This window comes from Erythrolamprus reginae, chromosome 2 (genome assembly GCF_031021105.1).
Source record: "Erythrolamprus reginae isolate rEryReg1 chromosome 2, rEryReg1.hap1, whole genome shotgun sequence".
Classification (NCBI taxonomy): Eukaryota; Metazoa; Chordata; class Lepidosauria; order Squamata; family Dipsadidae; genus Erythrolamprus; species Erythrolamprus reginae.
Genome location: NC_091951.1, coordinates 175,463,525 through 175,478,136, shown reverse-complemented (window position 1 = coordinate 175,478,136; position 14,612 = coordinate 175,463,525).

Below are 14,612 nucleotides of genomic sequence, written 5' to 3'. Positions count from 1 at the left end.
TGATCAATTCTCTCTCTGGGAGCTCTGGCTTCCCACGCCCCCCCCCCCCTTTCAGCCTGCACAAGGAATTTGTCTTTGGTGCATATGCTCTCAGTATACATAAAAGAAAAAATACACTTGTCAAGAATCATGAGGTACAACACTTAATGATTGTCATAGGGGTCAAAGTGTGGGTGAAACTTGACTTTGGTCTTCAAACCTGGCAAGTTTAAGGCTTATGCTCTTCAACTCTCATTCATAAGGTAGCATGACTGGTGGAGGAATTCTGGGAGCTGAAGTCCACAAGTCTTGAAGTTGTCAACTTTGCAGTTTGTAAAAAGTGTACATGGTTTTTAAAAGTATACATGGTTGTAAAAAAGTATTCTGCTACACTGGTATTTTATTAAACAATATAATACTACACCATTTGGTTCAGAATAATTTTTTCCTTGTTTTCCTCCTCTAAAATCTGGGTGTGCATTATACACCAGTGTGTCTTATACACCGAAAAATATGGTAATTTTGTTATACAAAAATGTATTACCATTTTTTTCTGCCAGCCACTGGTATGGCAAATGTTAGTTGTGAGTAAAACAATCCAATTTTCTAGAGTTAATCTGTGCTATCAAGATTTATAGAGAGCAGGTGTGATCAGTGCTTTTTGTTGATCTGTTTTTATTGTCAGACAAAATATGACCATTCTCTCTCTCTCTCCCTCCCTCTTTCTCTCTCTCTCTCTCTCTCTCTCTCACACACACAAACATACTTACTTACATACATACATACACACACACACACACACACACACACATACATACATACATACATAAACACACTCTTATTTTAATCTTTAACTTTTGAAAAGTAAAATATATTTCATTATCTAGTGAGATCTGAATACCTTATTGACATTCTCATATCATGCTGTCTCCCTCTCATATTTAAAATTAGGACATGGCTCTGCAGGTTTGAAATACAAACACTGCAATTTGTAGCTATTGAATTCAATAGTGCTTTCACATTGGATATGGAAATATCGGAAAGGCAGCATTATAAAATTGTCTGAAGAAAAACAAGTCGATTCAGCAATGTCAAAACAGCAAAATGGCTTACGTTCAAAGCTCTCGGCAGTCTTTCTGCAAAATTAGAAATGGAAACAGGCTTCATAATGGATTACAGATTGGATTAGGATTAGGCTATTATGGGACTCCAGATGTTGTTTGACTTCATAGTTTATCCACATTGGCAACTCACTTCTGTTTTGAATAATTTATGTCAATATCAAGATGTAGCATTTTTTAGGAATAGCTATATAGACTCTCCCTGTAAGTACTGTATTAGTTTCAAGTGCCCCACCTCCTAACTAGATTTCCATTAATATAATCCAAACTCAATGAGAAACGGTATTTTCTTTAGGTGTCTCACTTACATCAGGAGTGAAATGTCAGTCATCGGAGAGCCGGTTGCAAAGGGAGCCTCTGCCCACCCACCCAGATGCTGCTATTTGGGTTGCGGCGCAGGCGGAGTAATAGTCGGACACAAGGTGTGGGTATAACGGGGTCACTTTTTATTCAAACAACTTAACTTCTTAACTGATTAACTTATTTAAACCATTAACCCCACATGACCTGCAGGGTGCAAAAATCAAATGGGGGCGGAATTAACTTAAGCCAATTCAGACAGAGCAACCCTCGGGCGAAAACTCCTTGAAACTGGGTGCGGGTCATGGTAAACTACACCTACCCCCTGCACCATTACTACGCCACCCCTGGCGTGTGGGATGGCTCGCTACTGATCTATGTTAAACTCCAGCAAGCAAGCCACAGGAGCGACCCACTCCCCGAACCCAGGCCGGTCGAGCCCTGTAATCCGAGAAGGAGCTCGCCCCTCACCTCAGTAGAGGTGCCCCTAAAGGAGATCACCAGTTGCTATTTACTTTATTTTCCGCCCCCCTATCGGCCACCCCTCCCCCCCAGTGACCCTAAGGGGGGGGGCACTAGATGGTGGGGCCACCCCCTAACCACACTCCCACGCACAGAGTGGAGTAGGCGAAAAAACAATCGCAGCTCGTCCAATTCTGCTGCGACTGCAAAAAATTCCTACTCGGCCCCCCGGAGGGCGACCCATCATATGCACCCTGTAACAGAGGGAGGGTGGGTGGGTGCCTCACGATGCTCCGGGCGAGACTGCTGCGCCACGAGGCAGCCCCCTTTTATAGGGCTGCCTGGCTCGCCCGGCCAATCGGTGCCCACGCACCGCACCACATGAACACGGCACCCCAACGTGGGTGCCGTGACTCCGCCCCCAACATGGCGGCCTCCTGCACCGCCGATCGCCGCAAACCCCACCGGCCGGTAAGTCGGCTGTGGGAATTGCGGCGCAGGCGGAGTAATAGTCGGACACAAGGTGTGGGTATAACGGGGTCACTTTTTATTCAAACAACTTAACTTCTTAACTGATTAACTTATTTAAACCATTAACCCCACATGACCTGCAGGGTGCAAAAATCAAATGGGGGCGGAATTAACTTAAGCCAATTCAGACAGAGCAACCCTCGGGCGAAAACTCCTTGAAACTGGGTGCGGGTCATGGTAAACTACACCTACCCCCTGCACCATTACTACGCCACCCCTGGCGTGTGGGATGGCTCGCTACTGATCTATGTTAAACTCCAGCAAGCAAGCCACAGGAGCGACCCACTCCCCGAACCCAGGCCTGTCGAGCCCTGTAATCCGAGAAGGAGCTCGCCCCTCACCTCAGTAGAGGTGCCCCTAAAGGAGATCACCAGTTGCTATTTACTTTATTTTCCGCCCCCCTATCGGCCACAGCAGGGGGTGAAATTTTAATTTATTCCCCCTGCTCCCCCCCCTGCACATATATGTGCAGGCACCTCTGCAGGTCAGATATAAATTTATCGTTACCCCTGTCGGTCAAGTGTACCCCGTCCTGTCTATACAAGTCTATTAGGGATGCCCTGATGTCTGGGTGGTCTATCACTCCACCCCCGGCCTGAATCACCCACTTCTTCACCGCTCTGTTTACCCTCTTCCTAGCCTTATCCACTGCAATAGGGCTTCTAGCCTGCCGCCAACTCCTCCTAGGCAGGATGTTGGACCACCACACACACGTATCTGGCCACCGCTCCCAGATCACTTGCAAACCCTCCCAAATGTGCCACAGCAGATCGACACCTGACATCGCTCCCAGATCGTTCCCACCAACGTGCAAAACCAAACAGCCCGGCACCCCTTGCACCTTCCCGCTGTTGAATAACAGGGGAAGAACCTCGCGCCATCGTAGGCCACGACGGCCCAGCCACTGAACAACCGCTCGATCCATCTCCAACTGTGTGCCGGGCGTCGTCTCTCGGGCCCTCTTCTCGGCCCAGTATACCATGCTGTGGCCACATATCAGGATTCTGCGGCGCCAGTCAAGTACTCGCTCTAGAGAAAGGGAGGAAGCAGAGCAGCATCAGACGTGGCGGCCCGGCAAAACCCCCCGCCCCACTCACCTAGGGGCGGATGTACGTCCGGAAGGCCCCAGATCTCCAGCGGCCCACTGTCTTTATATCCAGCCTGCTGAAACCTTCGACTGCTGCCAGCGACGCTGCACCTATTCTGAATGAGTGAGTCCCGTAACGTCTGGGGTCCAAGCCCAGCCTTGCCAGCGCCTTGGACGTGACAGCCCAGAATTGGTACCTGGTAAGGGGTTCACCGGACACATGACAAAACAAAAAACCCAGCTCTACACCCCTATGGGCCCAATACGCCACCAGAGCCGCCACCGGGCACACCCGCCGGTTGTTAGCCCGGGAAAGTTGGACCGTCACACCTCGACCCCTCTGGTCGGTCTTGGACCGTCTAAGTCTCAGGGACACCGAGCCACGACGTAACTTGATGTCCCTTGTGATGAATGCCTGGCCGGAGCTATCAGCTCGGGAAGCTGCAAGAACCTCACTAACCCGAAAAGCCCCGAAAAACAAGGTCACCGCAACCGCGTGGTACAGTGATGCCTCATACTCAGAGCGGCAGAGCCGACCCCACAGCTCGTAAAGCCCCATCAAGTGGGCGAGCTTTAGGGGACGCCTGCTGTCACCCTGGGCCTGCCCTTTCTCCCTAAGCCACCCCTCCAATGTCTTCCTAATCCTGAAATCCCCTGTGGTGTCCAAAAAGCCCCGAGACTTGGCTACGAAGGCCAAGCCTGCTAGCTTGCCCCTAATCGTCCGGGCAGACAACCCACGGCGACGGTTAAGCGCGCAGAATTCGAGCAGGTGTTCGACCGGGGCAGGCCAAAGCTGATCGTATCTCCTATCATGACGAAAAGCCCAAAATTCCCTACCGGCCCGCTGGTATGATCTCCTGGTGCTGGGGGCTATGGACAAATCCATGGCCCTGCTTACGTCGGCCCTCCAATCAGCCACAGATGCTGTGGGGCTGCTTCCGGGTGCTCCTTGGCCTGTGGGGCAAGCAGCCGGAACCTAGCCAACTGCCCCCTTGACAGTGCATCAGCCACCCCGTTTCTTACCCCTGGAACATGGTGGGCCCTGAAGAGCATATTATTGGCGAGGCATCTCACTACCATATGCCGGACCAAACCCATAACCCGTTCATTCCTAGAGGAGAGTGTATTCACTACGTGTACTACCGCCATATTGTCGCACCAGAAGTGGACTGTCTTACCGGCAAAACTGGTGGCCCACAGCTCAATGGCCACGACAATTGGGAATAGCTCCAAAAACGTCAAATCCCGACAGATGGCCTCACCGCGCCACTCTTGCGGCCAGTCAGCACGAAACCATTTGTCCTGCCACACCACACCGAAACCAGTCGTGCCCGCCGCATCGGACTTCACCTGAAAGTCCGCTTTGAGCAGCATATCCTGTCTCCATAATGACACACCGTTGTACCCGTCCAGAAACCCTTGCCACACCACGAGGTCCCTCCCTAACGCTCTTCGACAACCTGATCCTGTGGTGCGGCTTCGTCAAGCCGACCATTGCCCTATACAGTCTAAACATAAAAGCCCTACCCGGCGCAATCACACGACAAGCAAAATTTAACAGGCCAGCCAGCTCCTGAACCTGTCTAAGAGTCACCTTCTTCGCGGCTCGGGCAACCCTCACCGCATCCTTGAGTCTAGTCAGTTTATCATCGGGTAGCCTACACGTTTGCGCAACGGAGTCCACCTCGATGCCTAAAAATGTCAGTCTGGTCGAAGGCCCCTCGGTTTTTTCGTGAGCCAAAGGTACCCCCAGATCCAAGCATAAATCCTGGAAACCTGTCATTCCCCGCTGACAGTCGTCGGAGCCCGCCGGCCCCGCGAAAAGAAAATCATCCAAATAGTGCACGACAGACGCAATGCCTGTACTTTTAACATGTGCCCACTCCAAAAATGAACTAAACTTTTCAAACAGCGAGCAGGATACAGAACAACCCATTGGCAGGGCCCTATCAACAAAGAACCCGCCCTCAAACTGAAAGCCTAACAGGTCGAAATCCCCCGGGTGAATGGGCAAAAGCCGAAAGGCCGATTTGATATCACATTTTCCCATCAGCGCCCCCACTCCGCACGCCCGGACCATCGCGACAGCCGTCTCGAATGCTGTGTAGCGCACCGAGCAGAGCTCCTCGGGAATGTGATCGTTCACCGATTCACCAGGGGGGAACGACAGGTGATGTATGAGCCTGAACTCTCCCGCGGCCCTCTTGGGCACCACCCCGAGTGGGGACACCTGCAGGAAGGGCAGGGGGGGCTCCGCAAAGGGGCCCAAAACCCGGCCCTCGCGCACCTCCCTCATAATTTTGTCCCGCACTACGTGGCCCATACCTGCCACAGACCTCAAGTTATCTGCCATGCAGGCCCTACGCGGCCCCCCGTACGGGATCCTGAAGCCCGCGGAGAACCCCGCGAGCAGAAAATCAGCACCCTTCTTGGGGCGGTAGCCGGTGAGCCAATATTGCAACCTGTCCAATCTAACGGGGGTTGGGCCCCTTACCTTGAGCTCCTCCCGGTTGGGGTTTGGCAGGGGTCCCGGCGTCCTTGGAGCCGGCCCCTCCCCTTCCCCTGTAACAAGCGGAGGTCGGGTGCCTACCATTACACAAGGCGCAGGCGTGGCGAAAACGACAATATGACCTGGAACAGGCCCCCCTGGCGCCATACTCGTAACAGTACGGCGGGCCTCGAAAGGACGACCCAGTCGCGCTACGCTGGCCGGAGGCCGGGGTCCCCGTCCCCACCGCCGGGCGGGGAAGAGTAGCCTCCTTGCCCGTCGTCAAAAGCAGATGACCTGTGGGCGTTCGCCCGCTGGCCGGAGTCGACGCTTGCTGCGTGGCCTGAAGCCACAAATCATTATGCCTCATATCCCAAGGCCAGTGTCTGTTGTGGGCGGCAAACCTACGGAAGTCCTCGTCATAACGCTTCCAAGCCTCTCCCCCAAACTCCTGATAAGCTCTCAGAATCATGTTCATGTACAAGATGAGCTCATGGGTCTTATGGACGTCATCTTCCACAACCACAGAGTGGTAGGCCAAAAATGCATACGCCCATGACAGAATTCCCTTGTCCATTTTGGTGTCTTTCGGGTCATCCGACCCCTTCTTACCCTCTTTATCCCTATCCTTCTTAGACTTCTCAGGTAGCAAAATCTGAAAAATGTCCACATAAGCGCCCCGCCAAATTTTACGCTTGAGGGCCTGGGACATGTGCATACTAAGCGGAGTGTCCGGTAGGCCAGGTGCGAAAGGATTATCGCTGTCAAAAGAGGTGCTGGTGGACCCAGAGGTGGTCGACCCTGAGCTATCCCTCGAGGTATCCCTCTTCCTCTTGTGCCTCCCGGCCACTACCCTTCTACGCCCCCTCCTCCAGACTTGAGCAGTTGTGCGGGAGCGCCAAGTCCTATGACCCCCATGTGTTGTGCGTTTTGTAGCCCGTAGCCTGCCGCGAGGCCCCCTTGGGAGGGACCACCGGTGCCTAGGCACAGGGCACTCACCCCAGTGAGAAGAGTCGTCGTCTGCATCCTCGGAGCCGGACACCGTTCTCCTGGCCTTCCTCCGCCTGCTTTTCTGTTTCGCGCGCCGAGTCCCGCGCGCCCTCCGCGGGCTGTCTGCAGACTCCGATGAGCTCCGAGACCCCTCTGCATTGGCAACGCACGTGGCACGGCCCCGCCGGGACCTGCCCCGCTTCCTTGGCCTCTCATCAAGTTTCTCAAGCAAGGAAGACAGTAGATGTGAGGAAACCGAAAGGGAATCCCCCTCCCCCTGCTCCCTCCTGGCATGCCCCGCAGCAGGGGCCTCAGCCCCAGACAGCCCCGTTTCTGATCCGCTGAAAGTCACCTCCTCTGCCCCAGCGGCCTCACCCGCTCCCCCTGGTGCTTCCACCGGCAGGGCCCGGCCCTGGCGGCGACCCCTCGCCCCTGAGGAGGCCCCCCTGCGGCCCACTGCGTGCCCCCGGGGGCTCACCTCCCCGCTGGGGCTGCCTTCCTCCACCGGCCTCCCTGCCAGCCGTGCCCCAGGGGCCTCGTTCCAAGTTCGCTTGGGGGCCCGTTTCCTCCCAGTGCGGCGTGGCTCAATGGGGGGGGGGCCCTAGCCCTCTGGCCTGCCCCCCCGAGGCCCGCCGCCGTGCCCCCAAACGACTCCGTCCACCCCCCGCCATGTATCTGTGCCCAAATGCGCCTCCAAACCCTGTGGGGGGTGTCGCCGAAGCGAACTGACCCTCCAGCCGCCGTTCGCGGCTCTTCTGGCCTCGAAGGCCGAAGCTCCGACGTCGATCCGCTGCTCCGCCGGCCTTCGGGCCTGTGACGCAGCAACCCGGGCCGACAACAGCAGCAGCAGCCTCGCCTCACGATGCTCCGGGCGAGACTGCTGCGCCACGAGGCAGCCCCCTTTTATAGGGCTGCCTGGCTCGCCCGGCCAATCGGTGCCCACGCACCGCACCACGTGAACACGGCACCCCAACGTGGGTGCCGTGACTCCGCCCCCAACATGGCGGCCTCCTGCACCGCCGATCGCCGCAAACCCCACCAGCCGGTAAGTCGGCTGTGGGAATTCTTTTACCCTCTGCGCATGCGCTGAATGCTTTGCACATGCACAGAGGGTAAAAGAACCCAAATGCTGGTATATGGGCAGGTGGGCAGAGACTCGCACTCTCTTCATGACTGGCTCTCAGATGACTGACAGGCACAAGAGAACCAGGAGCATTTCACCCCTGACTTTCACAAAGTGGTACCTCTACCTAAGAATGCCTCTACTTACGAACTTTTCTAGATAAGAACCGGGTGTTCAAGATTTTTTTGCCTGTTCTCAAGAACCATTTTCCACTTACAAACCCAAGCCTCTGAAAATTTAACCGGAAAAATCAGGGAGAAGCCTCCGTGGGGCCTCTCTAGGAATCTCCTGGGAGGAAACAGGGCCTCCACCCTCCCTGTGATTTCCCCAGTCACACAGATTATTTGCTTTTACATTGATTCCTATGGGAAAAATTGCTTCTTCCTGCAAACTTTTCTATTTAAGAACCTGGTCACGGAATGAATTAAGTTCATAAGTAGAGGTACCACTGTACAATAATGATCTTGCACAATAAATAGACTAAGCTAAGTTATAGTTTGTTTAAAGAAAAAAAATAATGACTTGTTATAGGACAATAATGAAGGAAAACAGGAGATTCTGGAATTTTCTATATGCAAATTGGACTCTGAGTCTGTCAAGATATATTGATTTGTGACAACTGATGGGATGATGGGACAAAGTAAGATGGTATTTGGCTAGTAGAATCTGAGACCAAGCTATGAGAAATAAATTGGAATCACTTTATAATATGTAAATAGATATTTTGCTCTTGAGTTAAAATGGTATATATAAGAAACACCCCCAATTTGGTGGTGGGGTGTGAATGTTTGTCTGGTGGTGGGAACCAATCACAGAGCACTTGTATGTCGTGTGTGTTTATATTCTATATTTTAAAATCAATTAAAAATTAATTTAAAAAGAGTCTGTTAATATATATATATATATACTGAATACTATGTTCAAGTACAGTGTATCAATAATTGAATCACAATTATTTTATCTGGCCAAGATAAAAATACTATATTTTGTGATCCCAGATAACCATGTAGACTTTAGAACTTCCCTCTACAACCAGTATGTCAAATTCACAGCCAGCAGACCAGATGCGTCACACACTGGCCATGTCCACACCTGGTTTAGCAAAGGAGGGGAAAGGTCATGCTAATTTAAAGCAGTGGTTCTCAACCTGGGGGTCAGGACCCCTTTGGGAGTCAAACAACCCAATGATTGTCAAAGTAGTGGTGTTGATTTGAAAAGACAAATTTCCCATGGTGTTAGGAACCAAAACTTATATCTTGGAGCCTTGGAACATATTTTACAATCTGACCAATCAGGCATTTACAGTGGAGGTCTCCCTCTGACCTTCCTGCCAATCAGGTTAAAGCTCTGTTGGGAGAATTGGTGCTAGACCTATGGTTGGGGATCACCATAACTTGAGGAACTGTATTAGGAGGCCACAGCATTAGAAAGGTTGAAAATCAATGAAGGGATTGTGAAGTTGCATCACAGGATTTTCTTCTATTTCCCTGGATCTATCCCAGATATTGGTTGCCGATCAACTTCCGGTCACAATTCAAAGTGTTGGTTATGACCTTTAAAGCCCTTCATGGCACTGGACCAGAATATCTCCGAGACCGCCTGCTGCCGCATGAATCCCAGTGACCGATTAGGTCCCACAGAGTGGGCCTTCTCCGGGTCCCGTCAACTAAACAATGTCGGTTGGCGGGCCCCAGAGGAAGAGCCTTCTCTGTGGTGGCCCAGGCCCTCTGGAACCAACTCCCCCCGGAGATTAGAACTGCCCCTACTCTCCTTGCCTTTCGTAAGCTCCTTAAGACCCACCTTTGTCGTCAGGCATGGGGAAACTGAGACATCTCCCCCGGGCATTTACAATTTATGAATGGTATGTCTGTATCTATGTTTGTTTAGAAAATGGGGTTTTTAAAATATTTTTAAACTGTAATTTAGATTTGTTGTAAATTGTTTTCACTTTGCTGTGAGCCGCCCCGAGTCTGCGGAGAGAGGCGGCATACAAATCTAAATAGATAGATAGATAGATAGATAGATAGATAGATAGATAGATAGATAGATAAATAAATAAATTATTGTTATCAGTTTCAGTACAGATGCAGATTTGACTGATGTCAGTATGCAAAACCCAGCTCCGCCTATAAAAAGTGTCTTGAATTATTTTCTGAAAGCATCACTGACATCTGCCCGTGGTGGAGTTCTCGCCTCAAAATCAGGAGGCTATGAGTTCAATCCTAGCTAGAGGCATACCATATTTTTGGAGTATAAAACACAACTTCTTCCTCTCTAAAAGAGACTGAAAATTCAGGTGTGTCTTATACTCTGAATGCAGCTTTTTTGAAGCTTTTTTCCCCCAGCCCTAACTAGGTGCTAACGATCTTCTCACCTCTTACCACTTTCAAGCTTTCATTGTTACTCTCTGCTAAGAATGTTTTCCAAGCCCTGTCTTTGCAGGTTTTTTTAATTGCTCTAACTTGCTCCAAATGTTTCTTTCCAGCCCTAACCAGGTACTAATGATGTTCCCAGTTCTTACCCACTTGCAAGCTCTTTCACTATTACTCTCTGTGAATAATGTTTTCCAAACCCAATCTTGGTAGGATTTTTTTTTTGTTCTACTTGCCAGGAATGTTTCTTTCCAGCCCTAACCAGGTACTAACAATATTCCCAGCTTGTACTGACTTGCAAGCTCTTTCATTGTTACTCTCTCCAAATAAGGTTTTTTTAAAGCCCTAACCAGGGGGGTAAAATAATATGCTGAAACTGACCAGACTAAGACATGCTATCCATATGAATATTTGGTAAGCAGATTCTTTTCCCTATTTTCCTTCCCAAAAACTAAGGTGCGTCTTATACTCCATTGCATCTTATACTCCAAAAAATACAGTATATTTCTCTCTCTGGGTGTACAGAATATATCTGTTGTACAAAACTCTACATTGGCACCAGGAAGGGCATTTGGCCATTAAGTGCTCTGCTAGCTCCATTCAGTTGCCCAGACACCATTCTGCAAGGGATTATGGCAGTGGTGAAATTCGAGCACCTCTGCCTGGTTCAGGAGAGGCAGTAGGGGTGATTTGAATCAGTTTGCAGATGCGGTAAAAAATGTCTCTGGTTGGCCCCATTCATGCCCACCCACTCGCCCACTCACTTCTTCCGGCTGCCTAGATGCAGAAATCTGAACTGAATGCCCAGATGGCTAGAAATGGATAATAGGACTGCAGAGCACATGATTTCCAGGCCACAGTTCCACCAAGGATGCTCTCAAGCAGTGATGTCGATTTGCCTATGTACTGTATATAATATGTATATATACATATAAATCACAGATAACAGTCTTATCAAACAGTAAAACAAACTCTATCCATCTATCAGCTCTTGCCTACTTTATTAGGCCCATGGAAATTCCCATTAGCCCCGAGGTTATAAGGATGCTGGGACATGTAGTTTAATAACAAACAGGAAAGCACCAGGTTTGGAAAAGTCAGTAGATAGATCAGGGGTGAAATTCAAAAAGAAGATATACCAATTATTATACACAAACAATAAAAGAGATACATAAATACTTACTCTTATGTAAGTATTTGTGTACATCTTTTATTGTTTTGTGTATAATAATTTGGTATATCTTCTTTTTGTAGGCCATTAGGGCAAAGAATGAGGTCGACTTGGCCACACAAATTCACCTTGTCATATGACCACCAACCATGCCCATCAAGCCACATCCACAGAGCCAGTATGATGATTACTGACATCTGCCCATATAAATTTCAAATAACACTACATATGAGACATTTCAGTATTCTATAGCACTGATGATGTTACCCAGTCAGGTAATGAAATGTCTCCTGACAACCAACTGAGCTCAGAGAGCACCAAGGACTTTAAATAATATTTCCACATTACAGCCAGTCACTTTATTGCTAATGTCAGTTTGTGGATTAGCACTGGATATACCATAGCTATAGAACACCTGATCCTATAATATTTTTTATTTTGGATTGGGGGGAGGGTTTCCCCATGATTTCATGCCTATCTCATCCACATTTACTCTGTCATTGTAAATTGCCAAGTGAGTAAAAAAATTACATCATCAAACAATAAACATTGGAAGATTTAAAAATTGATTGCCTCTATGACAGACAAAGTGATGGTGAACGTTTTTTCCCTTGGGTGCCAAAAGAGCGTGGGCACATGCTTTCGTGTATGTGCAAGTGCCCACACCCATAATTCAATGCCCGGAGAGGGTGAAAACAGCTTCCCCCTCTCTCCGGAGGCCATATGGAGGCCGAAAATGGCCTGTTTCTTAACTTCTGGTGGGCCCAGCAGGCTCATGTTTTGCCCTCCCCAGGATCCAAAGGCTTTCCTGGAGCTGGGGAACAGTAAAAATGCCCTCCCCCACTCCCCTGGAGGCTCTCTGGAAACAAAAAAAAGCCCCTCCAGAGCTTTTGTGCAAGCCAAATATCAGCTGACAGGCACATACATACATGTTGGAGCTGAGCCAGGGCAACAGCTCACATGCCAGCAGATAAGGCTCCGTGTGCCACCTGTGGCACCCGCACCATAGGTTTGCCATCACTGTACTAGAATAAATGATACATAATTGGAAAAATAATTTAAGTCTCCTTAGACCTCACAAAGGTGCATACGTCTTGAGGGGGGGAAGCATTTGCAAATCAATAAACAACTTCCTTTGATATTTTGATTCATACTGTATATTGCTTACTTAGACAAGTAAATGGTGTGTTGTTTATAATTGAAAAAAGTCCATAATTAGCTTTACCTGACCCCTATTTTAGTTTTCAATTTGAGAGTGGCAAATAGGAACATGAGTAATCTTTATATGAGTTCATTAGTAAGTAAGAACAGCAATTAATTTGCACACAAAAATCCATTTTCTCATTTGGGCTCCTACCGAAATAGACAGAGTTTATCTGGATTGCCAAAATTTTAATTCATAAACAGGGAAGCATTAGGCTACCCAGTGTGATATAAGTCAATTTCTTCATCCGGCCTTCCCCTCCAGCTGAGTAATGGGTTAAAAAAATCTTAAAGGAGGATATTTGGTTATTCTGCTTTTCCCTTTTCTACTTGGCATCTTTATATGTTTGCTTCTTTATTATTTCTTTTATTACATTCATATCTTGGCTTTCCTGTTAATGCTTAAAGTATCACACATAGGACCTTGCTGTAATTTTATTCTTCTGTGAGATAAATTGGATTGAGAAAGAATAACCCAATGCAATCCTGCTTAAGTGGGAATTTGAACCTGTAACTTCTCTTTATTTACTGTACACTTAAGCTTCCAGGCCCCCAAAATTTGCAATTTGAGCCTGATCCATTATAATTTCTAATTAAATTATTGGGTCATTGGCCCAGGAAATGTAGCCATGTTGCCTCTACTCATGCCGCCATTGATATAAACTGTCTCTGCCTAAAGTTTTCGCCTTGACCTTTTGCTCCTCTTAGTTATTTGACACACAATTTCAACTTTGGATTTAATAATGCATATAACTTCTATATGGAATTTCAATTAAACATTTCAAATTATCTTACAAGGAGTCCAGAATACCACCTGAGTGCTGTTTTTATTCAATATTCTCCTCAAAAATTCACAGCAGAGGAATGACAATCAGAGGACCTGTCTTGTTATTCTGACAGGACATGTAGAGCATTTTGCCTTTCAGTTAAAAAATAAAGTAGACACTGTGTCATGTTCAAACAATCTGTATTCATCTTACACTGTTAAATGCGTAAACCTTCTGTTAAGATCAATGCTGGATCACAGGAAGTTTGAAAAAGAGAGTATATATACAGAAAAGGAAACAAAGTTTTTTTATTCATTTCTCTGTACAAACCTCTTGTCATTCAAAATCCAACATCATGTCTGCAAAATGTCTACAGAACTCTAGCAGAATTCAAAATTATTGGGATGTCTCACGAACATCATCCATAGTAAATAAATAAATTACGGTTGTTAAAGGTGGAGAAATCTTACACTCTTTTCTTCTTCTTTTCCAAGATTACACTCATACCCCTAAATTCCCAGATTGCTTTGCAATTTCCCAACATCAAAGTTTAAAGGTATTGATATCTTTCTGTCCAACTTTTGCTCCTCTGGAGTATCACAGGAAAAATCACAGCCTGTTTGATCTTTCTAGCATCAAATCACATCACAGCATCTGAGTATTTATCCCCCCCAAAAAAACTTTTATTGTTCCTTTACCAAATGCTCTTCATCAGTGCATTTCTTGACTGCTGGTTCCCAGTTGATAGGACCTATTATTACCAACATCTTCATTATTAATTCCAAGCCAGGTTATTATATTTGTTATCACTAGTTTGGTCTTGTTGTTAGTTGTGAAGTCGTATCTGGCCCTTTGCGACTCCATGAACAATGTTCCTCCAAGCCTTCCAATTACCTTTTACTATGAACCATGTGGTGGATTGGTGATCTCTGCATAGGTTTTGCATGAAAATAATGAGATGAAGTTGTAGGTTATCCATTCTCCTAAACACATTCATATAATCAATGAAGCACATTGA